Source organism: Aedes albopictus, chromosome 2, assembly GCF_035046485.1.
Source record: "Aedes albopictus strain Foshan chromosome 2, AalbF5, whole genome shotgun sequence".
Classification (NCBI taxonomy): Eukaryota; Metazoa; Arthropoda; class Insecta; order Diptera; family Culicidae; genus Aedes; species Aedes albopictus.
This window is the reverse complement of record NC_085137.1, coordinates 393,254,411-393,271,364: the sequence shown is the minus strand read 5'-3', so window position 1 is coordinate 393,271,364 and position 16,954 is coordinate 393,254,411. Positions and strand designations below refer to the sequence as shown.

The 16,954-nt window shown below is 37.6% G+C and overlaps 1 protein-coding gene across 2 annotated transcripts in view; it reads left to right on the top strand.

The window, feature by feature from the left end:
* LOC109404936 (protein still life, isoform SIF type 1) overlaps positions 1-16,954 on the top strand; it is a 417,832-nt gene that overhangs the window by 349,324 nt on the left and 51,554 nt on the right. The gene's annotated exons all lie outside the window — the stretch shown is intronic.

Below are 16,954 nucleotides of genomic sequence, written 5' to 3'. Positions count from 1 at the left end.
CACCGCACCGTACAGCAGCAGCGCGAAGTATAAATAAATGAGAGATAATATTTATTGTATGCATTATTTTCTGCATATGCTCTTCGGTTGTTTGGAAGAGCGCTGCCACCCCCTCTTGACACTGTTTGACTCGAGTTGGGAAAAAAGTACCCCGTATCCAGTACCCACTATTCAAGGAGAATGGGTGAGAATATCGCGGCACTGGACTGGTGCTGACGAACGGAAGGAAGTTCTTTTATGCTGAGGCAGTGTGCAACCTTGCAACAGACGTGCTGTGCTGTGGTGAACGATTCCAAACTTTCTTCAACGAATTGATGGAAAACTCTGTTTCTTCAATACTAATTTATGCAATTCAGTATCATAATTTTTAATTTATGTAACTCATTTCGGTATCATAATAACTTTCTTTTCAGCACTGGTTTATTATGCAACCGAAATCAGTTGCATAATGAAAAATAGTGACATAATTAACATCTGAGTTGCATTATGAACATTATACAACTAAAATGAGTTGTATAATGAAAAAAAACATTGCACAAATTTTTTTTTGCAATTTCGTATCATAATTTATATTTTATCAAACTCATTTTGGTACCATGATAGCCAATTTTTCCGAACTGGTTCATTATGCAACTGCAACTGAACTGAATTGCATAATGAAAAATAGCTGTATAATGTTCATAATGCAACTCATTTGAGTTGCATTATGAAAAAAATCATTGCATAAAATTTTGTATGGAACTCGTTGCAAAACTCGACTTTTTGCAACTCGTTACATAATAGCTATTTATGTGATGAGTTGCAAAAAGTTGTTTTTATCAGCACGAGTCGTGCATTTATCCGACGAGGCTTGCCGAGTTGGATAAATACGAAGAGTGATGAAAAATCGAGTTTTGCAACGAGTAACATACAAAGTTTTTTGCAATGATATTTTCATTATACAACTCATTTGAGTTGCATAATGGTCATAATGCAACTCAAATAAGTTGCATAATGAACATTATGCAATTATTTTTCATTATGCAACACATTTCAGTTGCATAATGAACCAGTTCGGAAAAAATGAGCATTATGATACTGAAATGAGTAATATAAAATAGAAATTATGATACTGAATTGCATAAATAACTATTTAGCACTCTTCGTATTTATCCAACTCGGCCAGCCGTGTTGGATAAATGTGCGACTCGTGCTGAAAAAATCTAGTTTTTACAACTCGTCTCATAAATAACTATTAGCCAATCTAGTTAGACGACAGTTTTATTTCAATTCCATCAAGATTAATGGAGTTGTTGACCATTATTTGTTTACAGTACACAAAATAACAAAATAACCCAAATCTCAAAATAATTATCGTTCTTCACTAACTGGCTATCACACAATAGTTATTCCCTAAAACCTGCCTGATGCTGTGTACAACAAGCGAGCATTTTCAGCATGTTGTACAACATACAACAGCGCAACTGCTGAGGAGTCAAGCTTGTCTGTAGAGAATGAAATAATGGAGGCATTCGGTTTCTCACAACTAGAAACATCTACATTAGTTGCGAACAACCGTGCACCTCCATTATTCCATTTTACCTTCTCATTTCATCACGCTGGGAAAAGCTCGCTGGCTTAGTGTACGCTTTGGCTAAAAAGTAATGCAAAAGGAGGGATTGACACGACCAGATTTGGAAATTTTGTAATTTCACTAAACCGTCTTCAACCTCAGACTGAACGATCACTAACATTAGGCAACAAACAATTACATGAAACACCCAATAGACCAGCGGAGAATTTTACGTTTGACGAAAAGTTGTCATCGACCGGAGCGGAAATCGAACCCACACACCGAGGCTTATGAAAAGCCTGAACGATGGCACTGCATGCCGCCATTCCGCGGTTGCTAAGGTAAATTTGTCTCTTGGTCGTTTCGTGGCCTCTTTGTTACGATTTGGGATCAAAAATATTTCATCAGCATTCCATGGATGGTTTGATTGAATTCAAAATGTGAGATTCACGTATGTGGGAAAATGTACTCATTTATGACTTGCTGGTGACACCTCTCCTGGAGCTCCTTCTAGGCTTTCACAGGAATTCCATCTAGGATCCTCCAGGAAATCCTTTTCGGTTTCTCCACAAATTTCTCCTGGAGTTTCTTCTATGGGTTAGAGGGAGTTATAATATCCTTCCGGTGGTTTATTTAGGATACCTTCAGAAGTTCCATCTGAGATTCTTCCAGGAGTTTCTTTTAAGATTTCCAAACCAGTTCCATTTGGGATTCTTGAAGAACTCTTGTCAGAATTCCTCCAAGAAGTACTCCGGGGATTACGCCAGCGATTTTTTCCGAATTTCTTAGGGAATATCTCAGTGAGCTCAATCAGAGATTCTGCTTGAGAATTCTTTGGGATTCTTCATGAAGTTTCTTCTGAGACTCCCCTAAAGATTCCATCTCGAATTCCTACAAGAATACCTTCCAGAATTCCTTCAGAGATTTCTTCTAGAACTCCAAAGAAGTCCTTCCGGAATTTCTCCAGGGCTTCCGTTGAATCCTCCACGAGTCCCTTCACTGCACCTTTCGGAATAGTTTATATTTCTGGGATTTCTAGAAGGAATTCCTGGAATTCGAAAATTGGAATACCGGGCGGAACTATGGTGGGAGAATTTGAAGGAACTTTGGGGAAAATTCCTTCCAAAGCTGCTGCAGGAATTGCTTAAGAAGTTTTTCTCAAGGAATATCTGTAGCAACTCCACTTGGAGCTCCTAGAATAATTCCATAAGGAATACCATAAAAACCTCTGAATGAATTATTTAAAATACTCTTGCAGGTATTCCCTAATAAACTCCTGGAGAATTCCAGAGGGATTCATAGGAATCCCAGAAGAAACTCCTAGAAGAATCTAGAAAAGATTTACTAGAGAAAGCCAGGAAGACTTTTCCGAAGAAATCCCGGAAAAAACTTCTAGAGGAAGCCCGGAAGAAGTGCCTTGAAAGACCCTGGAAGAAGTGTTCTCAGAGGAATCCCGGAAGGAGTCGCAATCGAACCCCAAAAAAGAACTTAAGGGAAGCCAAGAAGGAGTTACTGCAGAAATCCTGGAAGCAGTTCTTAAAAGAATCTCGGAAGAAGTTCTCGGAGAAGTCTCGGAAGTAGTTTGTGGAAGAATACCAGTAGTAAAAATTCTTGAGGAAGTCCTGTAAAGAGTTCATGAAGCAATCCCGGCCGGAAGTATTGCTGTATGTAATATAAACGCGTGAGATAATGTGAAATAATGTAACCAAAGACCACTAAGAAATCATTATTGTCAGTATCACCACCAACCTAGGATCAATAAGCTCCCGTTGTCATCGGACTTGTGTCTCCAAATTTGATATTTGCGTTTTAAATGCACTTTTAAATACCGGATAAGTTCTCGCGGGAATTTTCCGGAAGGGTTTTCTAGATGAATCTCAAAAAGAATTCCTGAAGGAATTCTTAGAAGAACATCGCATGGAGGAATCCTGGAGGAATCTCGGAAGGAATTCCTGAAGTAATATCGGAAAGAATTCCTGAAGGAATCCCGGAAAAAAAATCCAGAAGCAAGCCCCGGAAAGAACTGATGGATGAATCACGGAAGAAATGCCAAGTAAAATTGTTGGAAGGATCCCTGGATGCACTCCAGGTGTAATATTAGAAGAAACCCCTTGAGGAATCCCAGAAGGAGCAATAGAAATCAAACCTCTGGAGGTGTCCTGGAAGAAATAAGGGGAGTCCTATGGGAAATAATGGAGCGTTACGAAAGACGAAAAGTAGCACGCTTACCTGCATGATCATTTCTTGAATATCTCCAGAGAACGCCATTTCCCTTTCTCGGAACTTCAAGAAAACAGTCAATCTCTCATCCGATACGAGTACTTCTAGCAATGGGCACCTGTTCCATACCTTCTCGCACTTTAAATGTCGTAAGGAAGCAAATGTTCGCAGGAAACTCTTGACCGGCGGATGTTAAAGCTCCTGGTACTGCTGTGCCAACGCTTCATAACAGGTTGATTGTTCCGCAAGCCCAAGATTCTCAACAGTATATATTTCTGACAACTGCAAAATCAATTTGCTACCAGGCTTCGAGATGCCTAACTTTCCTATCTGGGTTGTAGCGACCTTCTTGTCGAATTCGCTCGTCCACTGTAGACAATACATAATGGTTGTAATAGTCAAGAGGTTGTCTGGTTCGTAAAGAAGCAATCAATGACGACTGAATTTGACATTTGCAGGCAGTTTATCGACGAGCTCATGTTGCAGAATGGTATTGGGAAGACGACTGTCCATGTCAACCGAAGTAACAGTTCCATTTCTGATTGGTTTTGTTGGATTTATATTACGGTTTTATTGCAGTAATAGCCAAATCATGATTTTATAACTACTTTTATCAAAACCAGATTGATGAAAAATTGTAAAGCGTTCTTGAAGCTATCCATAAAACCAAAATTCAATAATAAACAAAACTCTTCGCTATGCAGTGGCGTAGCAAGGGGGGGGGCGGAGGGTGCGGTCCGCACCGGGCCCCCGAATCTTGGGGGCCTCCAAATCAGGGCAGGTCTAGTGTTATAAACCTTCCCTGATTTGGAGGCCCCCTGAATTCGGGGGCCCAGTTTGAATAAAGTTCTGTGATTAGCGAAAGATTCCTACATATAAGTATAAGTTAAATACTTGCCGATCTGCTGATAGGTATGTAGGGGCCTCTTCGTGATTATCAAGAGATTTTGGAACGGGGAACACAGATGGCTATTTTGATGTTCTATTATTAACAATTATAAATGTACACACTTTATTCATGTAGTTTCGTTAGTTTTGTTTATATTAATTTGATGACTACTCTTTGCACCTGCAGGAGCCCCAAAATACAATAAAAAATGTGTTCGAAATCAAAATTGAATTTTACGATATTCAGTACTGATATGGAAGTATAATTCATGAGCATTATGGAAATGTCCCTGATATCCTAACCACAGAACCAAACATAGGTGTTGATTCAGCATAAGATAGCAGCTGAAATTCAGGGGCAGCAAAAAAACACCCGTAGAAGGCCGGCAGGGTACCCGGGTACCCACGAAATGGAAATGATCATATCTCAGCGATTTTTCCACCGCTTTTAAAAGTTTTTGCCTCATTCAACTCAGAAACTCATTATCTATCGAGATCGTATTTGGTTGGACCGGTCCGATCATCATAGGTACCGGAAAATCCGGATTTCCGGATCCGTGTTTTTATACAATACAATATACGGGATTTTCGGTAGGTTAGTAGCAATTTCGGTACCAAGCATCGTAAAATTGCTTTGGCATATTGTATCTGACCGGCCTGGAATCATAAAACGTGTTGACTTTGAAACTGTGATTTCGGAACACGCTTCCCGTGAGGCCATGGTTGACCATAAACACTTTAAGGTATCCTAGCCTTAACAATGTGGGTTGCAATATGGTATAAGGACATGCTCCCAAAAATATGGATTTTCCGAAAACCACGGTGATTAGATCGGTCTAACCAAATATTTTCCCGATAGATGATGAGTTTCTGAATGGAATGAGCTAAAAATGTCCAAAATTGATGAAAAATTGAAGGAGATATGATCATTTGAGGGCCCATATAGCCGAGGCGGTAAACGCACGGGTATTCAGCATGACCATGCTGAGGGTGACGGGTTCGATTCCCGGTCGGTTCAGGATCTTTTCGTAAAGGAAATTTCCTTGACTTCCTTGGGCATGGAGTATCTTCGTGCCTGCCACACGATATACGCATGCAAAATGGTCATTGGCAGAGGAAGCTCTCAGTTAATAACTGTGGAAGTGCTCATTGAACACTAAGCTGAGAAGCAGGCTTTGTCCCAGTGAGGACGTTACGCCAAGAAGAGGATGATCATTTCAATTTCGTGGGTACCCGGGTACCCTGCCGGCCTTCCACGTAATAAAAAAATGCAGGAGCCCCTCCCCCTGCCCCTCCTCACTTTAAATATTGGTCAACCCCAGTAATAGATGTACATTCACGAGTTCTAAGATCTAACAGAGTTCCAACATCCTAGTCTCAATAACCATTAAAATATCGAGATTTGAAATTGAAAAAGGTACCCGGGTACCCTGCCGGCCACATAAGTGTTAAGAACTGAACGCATGTTACGTTCTTGAAGGGTTTCTGCGGGAATTCCTTCGGGCAAGAATATATTTTTCGATTTATCAGGCAGTTACTTCAAAGACTTCTACAAAAATTCCTCTATGATTTACTTCAGAACTTTTTTCAGGGATTGCTTAAGAAAACTTTCTAAGTATTGGTTTACGAATACTTACAATGATTGCTTCAGGAACTCCTCCTGACATTTCTTCAAGAATTTCTTCAAACAATTATCAAGAAATCCTTCAGAATTTTTTGTAAGAATTTCTTCAAGCAGTCGTTCAGAAATACCATTTCGAAACCGTTCATAAAGCCATTCAAGGATTATATCATGAAACTCTTCAAGAAATCCTTCAGATGGACCTCAAGGAATTTCTCCAAGAATGATTTTAGAGATTTCTTCAAGAAGGAATCTTGCAGTAGTTCCTCATGGAAAATATATTTGATGATTTTTTGAGATTTTTGAAGCCATACCTGAATGGATCCTTGGGAGATTTTCCAAAGAAATTTGAATGTATTCTCGAAGAAACTCTTGTAGAAGTGTCTGTAGGATTTTTTGTAGAAATTTCTAAAAAAAAATCTTTAAGAATCGCCTAGATGAATTCTAAGATGTATTAGGAAAGAATCATTGGGTTGATTTTGGAGGTATATTTGATGATGTTCTGGAAGGATTACTACAGTACTATGAAGTAGTACTACAAGTACTAGGAGTACTATGAGTAATTACTTAAAGGATTCCTGAAAAAAATCTGTAAGCAAAGGGGTTTTTGGAAGAACTAATTATGAAATGCCTAGATAATTTCTCAAGAAATCAATGACGGAAACCCCAATGAATTCCAAATTCTTTGGTGCAAATAAAAAAAAACAATCTTCAAAAGAATTTCCGCAGGAGGCCTTGGGTGAATTTCTGTAAGACCCCCTGAGGAAATTTGTGCAGGAATTCTTTAGGGATGAATGTGTCCATCCTTGTAGGGTTATCTGAAGAAAAACTTCGAGAAATCCATGAACGAATCTTTACACGTAACTTGGAAAACAAAATCCTTGTTGAAAAGATTAAATTTTTACTGGAATTTCTTAAAAGATTCTTGCGAATCGTGAAAAAGGACTTAAAAACATTGCCTAAGGAATCTTAGAATGATTTTCTACAGAAATTATTAGAGGAATTTATGAGGAAATCCCTGCAGGTATGATTACTAAAGAAATGCTTGAACAAATTCTTAAGAAATCCTTGAAAGGACTTCCAAGAAAAATCGTATGAGAAAGTGCAAAAAGAACCCTTGAAGAAATTTCTAAAAAAATCTTTTAGGAACTCCAAAGTATTCCTCTGAAAAAAATGCTGAAGAGAACATGTAGGAATCGTTTGTGGATATCTTTAAGAAACTCTTTATAGAGTTCTTGGGATTACATAATACTGAAGAAAATCCTTCAAGGGATTGAACAAAAAGTTTTCTACGGAATCGCTGTTGCAACTTTCGCAGAAAATCTTCGAAGAATTTGTAAAGAAGTCCTTGAAGTATTTCCCAGATGAATCGTAAAAGATATCCAAGAAAGAGTTCTTGGAGCTCCGCACTTGAGAAAAAAATGTTGAAGAAATCGTTAGAAACATTTCGTTAGAAGTTTCGTGAAAGAAATCCGGACGAAACTGGTTTAATCGCTAAAGAAACCGTTAAAGGTATCAATATAAAAAAAAAGCTGATAAAAACCTTGGATGAATTCCTAAAGGATTCATTGAGGAATTCCAGTAGAATTTCTTGGAGCAATTCCTGTGAGAATTTTTACATCATTTATTTCAATTTTTGAAGTATTTCTTCGGATTTTTTTTATCTTTCTCAGTAATTAATTCGGAAACCCGTGTACAGATTCGTTAAGGAATATTTTTAAACATTAATTTGAGAATCCATTCGGCTGTTGCTCTGAAAATTTCCTTTGACGATATATTTGATTAATTGTTAGGCATTTCCTTTGGAAACTTCTTCAACTAATTCTCAGAAATGCTACAAAAATGGCTTCTGATTTTTATTTCTTCGAACTTCATTAGATTTCTATTTCTACGAAAATTTTGTTGGGAATTCCGTCTGCAACTTTTCACTGACTTTTTTTTGACAATTCGTTTGAGAAAACCTCTGGTAATAACTTTCGGAATAACTTTAACTCTTTTCTGGAAACTTCTATGCCAATCCCTACGGGAATTGATTGGGTAATTCAATTGGGATTTTTTTTTGGTAATTTATTCGGTGAGTTACCTAAAAAAAACTTTCAAATATTTTTTGGCGGTTTTTTAGGCAAATTCTTGGGAAATGCTATGATTGGATTTGATCCGAAAGATCCCATAAGAGTATTCTTGGATTTTTTTCTGCCAAAGTTTTTGAAAACTATTTCAGCATAACTCTTTTGAAATTCTTTGGGTTTGGAAATTTATTACGGAATTCAACAATTTCTCTAAAAGTTCTACCAGCAGTCTCTTTGCTCATATACCTGACAATTACTATTGTAATTCTTTCAATAGCACAGCGTAACAAAAATTAACTTTTGGTCTGTCTCAAGAGCAAACTAATGTGTCTCTGACAGATTTTTAGCGAGTCGTAAATTTAGATGTCAATTGACCATTTTACCTTTTAATTGCTTAAAAAAATATTTCCATAACGGCTTGCAGTCAAAAAAGCCCAAAATCGCATATTTTGCCCTATAAATTGAGGTATAGCTCAAAATTGTGGCGTCCTGAAACAAATCTGAGCCCGGATTCGGATTCAGTGGCCCAAAACCTGTCAGAGACACATACAGGTACTTTGAAAATTAATTAGTCGATTCGTTTGTAAATTTAAGTGGCAACTTTTAAAAGCTTCTTTGGTAATTCCTCTGTAAATTTCTTCTGATAATTCTTTATTAAATTCCGTATGTTATTACTTTTGATGTTCTATGAGATACATCTTTGCAAATTAAAAATAAATCCACGAATTTACAACGAAACGACCGAGAAAAATCTCAAGAGAATTACCAGAAGATTTTCCAAAAAAAAAAATAGATAATTACCAGATGAGATCACAAACAATTTCCTAAAAATGTATGAAGAAATTTCTATAGAATTTCTAGGAAGAATTTCTGTGAGAAGAATTGAAAGAATTCTTTTTTTTTAGTTTCTAAAGTATTCATTGGAGGAATTTATGAATCCTTGAATAGGCTTATTACAGGAATTTCTAAAAAAAAAATCTAGCAAAAACACTCAATGCATCCCCTGGAGGAATTCCTATGGAATTTCTTGGAGGAATTTGTGTAAAAATATCCGGAAAACCCTTGCAGTAGTAATTAAATAAATACATAAAAAAATCCTTGCATATAAAGACCCCAAAAGATTTCTTGTACAAAATTATTTGTAAAATACCTGGAAAAATCAGTTTAGGAATGAATGAATGAAATCAATTGAAGAAACTCTAAGAGAATACTTGAATAAAATCTGAACGAATCTTCGGGCAAATCGCAAGAGAATTACTAAAGAAATCTCTGGAAAAAATTCTGAAGGAATTTTGGGAGCAGTTTCTAAAGGCTGCCTTAAAGGAAATCCTTTAGAATTTTGAATAATCTTAAAACATTTCCTATATCCTTGGAGAGAGACTTCTTGAGAAGTTATTTGTTTTAATAAGATAGGATATCTGTTACTTTACTATTTAGCCATTTACGCTGCTATTTTTATCCCACTCATAACAATGGAATGAAGCGTTTTTGTTCTGTTTCTTATTTTTGTATATTTGTTAGAAATGAGCACGGATTATATTAAAAATAACGTAATAATTCTGGAGGAATCAATCATAAATTCTGGAGAAATAGATTTTTTTTTTGAAAAGTGACCAGAGAAGTGAGAAGTGAGAAAACTCCCAGAGTTGATGGATATTGAAAAATTCGTTAGAGAAAGTCCAGAAGGATTTTTCGAAAGAATTCCTATAGATCTCCTACAGAAGTCCATCTTAAAATTTAATTTAATTAATTTGATTTAATTAATTCAATTTCTTCAGTAGGAATACTTGGAGATTTTGTTTAATTAATGGAGAAATCCTATGATTAATCTCTTAGTAAAACCTTAGAGAAACTTCTTGAAAAATCCTTGAAGAGTTTTTTTTTGGAAAAGGGAATTTTTGGTGGGATTTCTGAAGTAATCTTAGGAAGTAATTCTTAAGAAATCTTTAAAAGGACACTAAGATAAGTGATGAATGCTTGAGGAAATTCCAAGTTTAATTATTGGCGAAATATCTAAAAGAGTTATTTGAGGGAAGAATTGAGAAATACTTGAAGAATCTATGGAAAATCACCAAAGGAATATTAAGGTGAATATAGAACGAAGCCACACTTTGAATTTTCTAAAGCACAAATCTGAGGAACCAAACATCGCATCGAGCTGATAAGTTGATCGATTGGTCACCCGCTGGTGGTGACCAATCGATCAACTTTTCAGCATAGTGCGATACTTGGTTCTTCAGATTTGTGCTTTTGAAAATTCAAGATGTGGCTTCGTTCCATATTCACCTTAAGAGGATTCTCAGAAAGAAACGGAAGAATGTTTAAAGAAACCCTAGATGGGCTTCTCTTCCTCTGAGGGAATCCCGATGTAATTTCTTGGAAGAACATCTGATTCTAAATGATGATTTTTGTATTTGATGATTGATGATTTGATTGTAGTATTTTTGATGATTTTTTGTAGTATTTTTTCTGGAATTTTGAAAGAATTCTTTAGATGATCTTCTAGATGAATCCTCAGAATATAATTGATAGATTCTTTAACTAATATTTCGAGAAATACTTGATGAAACCTTTGCAAGAATCTTTTGAGTTACTCTGTAGTATTTTGAAAACATTCCTGCATGTCTGAGGTGAACCAGCCAAGGAATTGAAAGCCTCATTAATAAGGCTAATTATAATAATATCATTCCTGAAGGAGTGCTTTTAGAGGAATACTGAACGATAACCTTGCATTTAGCGGGGATGAACCAGCCTCGGGCTGAAAATCCCCATAATAAAGAGCCAATAATAACAATAATAACCTTGCATTTACAACTTAAAAGTTTCTTGAATACAAATTATTCTTCAAGAAAAAATTCTTTAAGAAAAAAGTAAAGCAATCTTTGAAAGCGTTTATAAATGATTATTTGGTGCAATTTCTAAATAAATTGTTAAAACATTTTCAGCATAATTCTTAAAAAAAAATCTCGCGCTCCCGAAAAAAATCATAAAGGAAAACAGAAAATAAGATAAGATAGATAATTTTTAACCTTCCGTTGGCCATAACTGCCAGCATCACTAGAATACTTCTAGCGAGATTTTTTCAAAGTTTTGTACAAAATATAACAGTGAGATTATTCGACAGTTAAATGTACAGATTTATCATTGTAAAATATGTACATATTATGTAATTTTCATGGGGGCCTACCAATTTGCTTCCGCACCGGGCCCCCAAATTCCTAGCTACGCCACTGTCGCTATGAGAAATTTAATACCGTTTTAAACCAGCAATAAAACTGCCAGAACCCTCAACAGATGGCGTTCAATTTGATTAGTAACATCTGTTGGTAGTTGGGCAGAAGCCATGATAATACTGGCCATCTTACATAGGTTCGATTTTTTCTGGTTATTTTTGTCGCCATATTGAATAAGAAAATAACATTTAGGTATGGAAAATAAAGCATAATTATTTCATGATGATGATATTCGCGGTTTTTGAAGCGCATTAATTTTATGCTTCTACAATCTCAACAAATGAATGATATTTCCTCCTGAACTTTTCCTGTCATTGAGTTCATTCAGGATTGAAAAAAATAATAATGATGAGCTGTCAAACATTTTGTAGGCAAAAACACATGGTTATCATCTTAACCACTGCCCGACTAGAAAACTGCAACAAAAATATAGCATAATTATAACAAACCATATTTATAACCCATTGTAATATAATCATTTTCAACAACCTTGGTATTTCAAAATACTATAATTCAAATATATCTCATTATGTTATAAACGTTGTTTGATAACTCATTGTATCATAATTTAGTTTCGAGTCTTCGACATTAAGTAAACAATTTTACAAATGTGTATACGAGCAGTTGAGAAAATGGGCCTGAGGATTACTGATCTAGGCATCAGTCGGGACTGCCTAAATTGAATTTTTACCAAAATGGATTCAGATTATTACCTAAATGGATTTCAAGATTGCAAAGAAGTTTAAGAAGGGCGAGTGCCCTAGAGATTCGAAGTGAGTCATGAGGCGTTACTTGTGTGTTACGTAGGCGTTTTCGGGGATTTCTGAGGGTCTTAGCTTCGTTACATGGGGTCCGAGGGGGTTTTAGGAGGATTTCGAAGGCATTTCAGAATGCTTCAGAGGATATTTGGCGGGTTTCAGAGGTGTTACGTAGGCGTTAGGTAGGTGTTGTCGGGGATTTCTGAGGGTCTTAGGTGCGTTACATGGGGTCCGAAGGGGTTTCATTGGGATTTCGAAGGCATTTCAGAATGTTTCAGAGGATTTTTGGTGAATCGCAGAGGGGTTACGCAGGCGTTACGTAGGCGTTTTCGGGGGTTACTGAGGGTCTCAGGTGTCTGACATGGGTCCGAGGGGGTTTTAGGGGAATTCCGTAGGCATTTCAGAATGCTTCAGAGGATTTTTGTTGAATTTCAGAGGCGTTACGTAGGCGTTTTCGGGTATTTCTGAGGGTCTTAGGTGCGTTACATGGGGTCCGAGGGGGTTTTAGGAGAATTTCGAAGGCATTTCAGAATGCTTCAGAGGATTTTTGATGAATTTCAGAGGCGGTACGCAAGCGGTACAAAACGCCTAGGGGGTTTCTGAGGGTCTCAGGTGCCTTACATGGGTCCGAAGGACTTTTCGGTGAATTTCAGAGGCATTACGCAGGCGGTACGTAGGCGTTTTCGGGAGATTGTAAGGGTCTCAGGTGCGCTATATTGGTCCGTGGTGGTTTTAGGGGTATTTCGAAGGCATTTCAGAATCCTTCAGAGGATTTTTGACACATTCCAGAGGCGCTACGTAGCCGTTTTCAGGGTGGGGTTTAGGTGTATTGATTGGGGTCCGTGGGGGTTTCAGGAGGATTTCGATGGCATTTCTGAATGCTTCAGAGGATTTTTGGCGGGTTTCACAGGCGTTGCGCAGGCGTTTCCGAGGGTTTCTAAAAGACTCATAGGCGTTCCAGGAGATTTTGAGGAGGGTAAAGGAGGCCTACAATTTCTGGAAACACATTTTTGATCACTGCTTTTGTGATGAGCTTCATGGCGATTACAGCGACGGTTTTAAGAGTTTCATATACATTTCAGGTGGTTTCAGAAGAGAATCAAGGCGTTCCAGACTGATTATGATTGCAGATCAGATGACTTATACTCAAGAGGCTCTCACAGATTCTTAATCATGCATTGAACTTACCACTTGTCAGCACACAGTTGCATGAGTCTCTGCAAGCATGACTTTCATTCAATCATTTAAGCGCACAAGTTGTGCATGTAGATTCGATGATTTAAGCTCAAGAAAGTTTTTAAGAATCCTTAAACATTGCCGTCCCAACATAGGATCATCTTTAGTCAAATAGTTTAAAATTGTATTCGTCTCAACTGAACTCTTTTTTTGCGATAGAATGATTTGGAGGTATTCCATTTACATCTTGAAATATACAGGGGATAGACAAAATGATCGGGACAGGCAAAATTTTCACTTTTCAAAAAATGTTCAATTAGCTGTAACTTTTCGAAAAGTGCATCAAATATTTTCAAATTTTTACTGTAAGTTCCTCAACTAGTTGTGTATCAGTGGACAAGATTTGGAAAAGATCGGACAATTCTTCCCGAAGTTATAAAGATTTTTGAAAAAGATAAAATTATCCGATAGCCAACTTTGAGCTGTTATATCTCCGGATTCAATGAACCGAATGCAATGAAATTTTGTTCATTTATGACTTATATAATGAGCTATGAAAAACCATTGCCTTAACTTAATATTCTTAACACGGAAGAAAGTTATAACGATTAGATTATTTTTCTAAAAACACCAAATTATCCAAAACATCAACATCGTTTCAAAATTCAAGATGCAAATTATAGTTCATTTAGTTTCCCTCTAATTGACTTATATATAAATGCGTTTTGAAGGAAAGTAACAACATAGCCGCCAATAAATTGAAAAAGTAATGGGATGCACATTAAAAATAGACCAATTTACTAAAAAATCGTGGAAAAAATAAAATCGCTATAACTTTTTCGCTTGTTAAAAATTTCAAGTTAAGTTAAATGTTTTCCAGAGTTCATTATATAAGTCATGAATGGTCAAAATTTCATTGCAATCGGTTCATTGAATCCGGAGATATAACAGGTCAAAGTTGGCTATCGGATAATTTTATCTTTTTCAAAAATCTTTATAACTTCGTGAAGAATTGTCCGATCTTTTCCGAATTTTGTCCACTGATACACAACTAGTTGAAGAACTTACAATAAAAATTTGAGAATATTTGATGCACTTTTCGAAAAGTTACAGCTAGTTGAACATTTTTTGGAAAATGAAAATTTTGCCTGTCCCGATCATTTTGTCTATCCCCTGTATGCAGGTATGAGCTACAAGTGCCACTCTAGGTTACCCAGGTTTGTGACTTTCTCAATAAAGATAGAGTAATCTAAAAAGAAAAAAACAATAAATTTTATGAGTTTTGTTGCAGAGTTCCAAATTTTGACATTTGTTACCAATTTAAATATGTTCGCCCAATGCTAATCATATTTGAATCAACAGTTAAAAAGATAATCGATGGGAAGCGAGTAGAGTGTGACGTCTGTTTCTCCGTGTTATTAATCGGAATATCAATTGTAACTTGGGTAAGCTAGGCGCAGCTTAGTTAAGCTAGTAGGGTATGGTTAAAATAATGAAAAGAGTTTCTAAAATGCGTTAATTTATATTTTTTTGCGTTTGATGACCTCCTACAGTCAGAAAACCAGCATCAAAGACTAGACATGAAGATCGCATAATATATCGTATCGCATGAGGCTGAAGGACTCAAACATGTGTTTTCCAACCTTTTGATGAATTGCCCGATTATTTATTCAGCCCTCCAGTCGTCACACGTATTTCACGTCCGACTGCACAACTTAAATGCAGTTTGTTGACGATTATTTATTCTTCCCTCGTGAGCATCCGTCAGCACCATATGCCGGCCGCCGATTCCGATCGCTGGGAAAACGGAAAAATCCCACTTCCATCGCCGCGTTTGGATTGGATGAAACAAATAACGACATTTTAAAACTAACTTTATCTACCCCCACTGGAGCGGGCACTTTGTATTTCGGCGCAGAGGATGCGAGATCCCCCTTTACCTTATCTCGGAATAGGGATCATATACGAAGGACGGGCGGCGAAGGGGGAGTTTTAGATTTCGGAGCTGGGCGGTTCCGGAGAAAACGAGAAATGCATGCTCGGCACCAAACCAACCCACCCACCACTAGACACTAGAGGAAGAACACTAAAAACTATACAAACATCATCTCGTATTCAATTCCACTCGGCTGAGCTCGGCTAGCTGCGGAGGAACGGGAAACTACGTCACTAAAAGTAGCAGCTTTAGCCCCGACCGAGCGCAGCCGAACATTGTGCTTTCAGGCTACAAATATTTGTGTTACTTGACAATCTCTTCCCGGGTTCTCCCCGGGTGTAGTGCAAAGTGCTTTTCCGTTTCCCCGGTGGCGGCGGCAGCAGCCCTTCCCTGGTCGTCGCCGTCTAGTTATCTGTATCTTTGTGTCGCCCCCGCACTTGGCTTCCGGTTCCGTACTATGCTTCCTCTCTAAGGGCTCGGTACGTGCTTACATATACGTTGCTCCATAGAAAAAGGGCAAGTCAACATACTCCACAGGAGACGACGAGGGAATGTTCGCTCTGCATTGCGTTTTATTTTTGACTCCGTTGTGGTTCCATCACATTTTTACAATGTTGGAATTGTTCAAACATTTTGTTGAATTGTGGTTTTGCTCTATCACTGATTCATAGTTGTTAAAAGTGTTATTGAACTGGAGCACTGAGGACACTGCAGGGCTAAGAATCTTTAACGAAAACCAAATGTTCTTCTGATTCTGGGACATTTGCTGAATTCTATCAATGAAAATTTGCATTTACTTGGTCCTTTTGGACGACACTTGGTGTTTCAATATTCTATGCAAGCGAACAACATTTTGAAAAGACGTCAGTTGCTTCCTTACGGTATAAAGTTCGAAATTGCTTTTATGTGCGTGTCTTAATTGGAACATGTTTTACACGATGGTTGAAACGTTCACCTGAGATTATTTATACACCACTACGAACCGATGACGAGCCGGAGGGACAAAACCCAGTCTCAGGCTAAAAATGCTTTCGAAAATATTTTTATTCCCGATTCATTCCATTTCGTTGCTTGCATTCTCCACCGAAGATTAAGCCCAACGGCTAAAACAATATTAGCGAGCGGAACCAGCCAACAACGCAACGGCGGAACAACAAACGATTACGCGGTCCAAGAAATTGAGCCGAAAAAAGGCCATTACGAGAGGGTGGTTTGTCTCGAAGGTTACCTCGTCCTACTCCGCCGCTGACATATACATACCTATAGGCACACCTGCCTGCCTGCATCCGTAAGGAGGGCGGGCAGCAATTGAAGGGAGTGGATAAAATTATACAAAAAGACCACCGAGCAACCGTACGTACGTATAGGATTCCCGAAGGTATACAGAAGGAACGTTCATTATTTAAACATCAAAGTCGAAATCGGCCCTAATGCGGGCCGTGGGTGGTTGAGTTGATGATAGAGGAGAGTGATATGAAATGATCCAATGGGGTATTGTAGG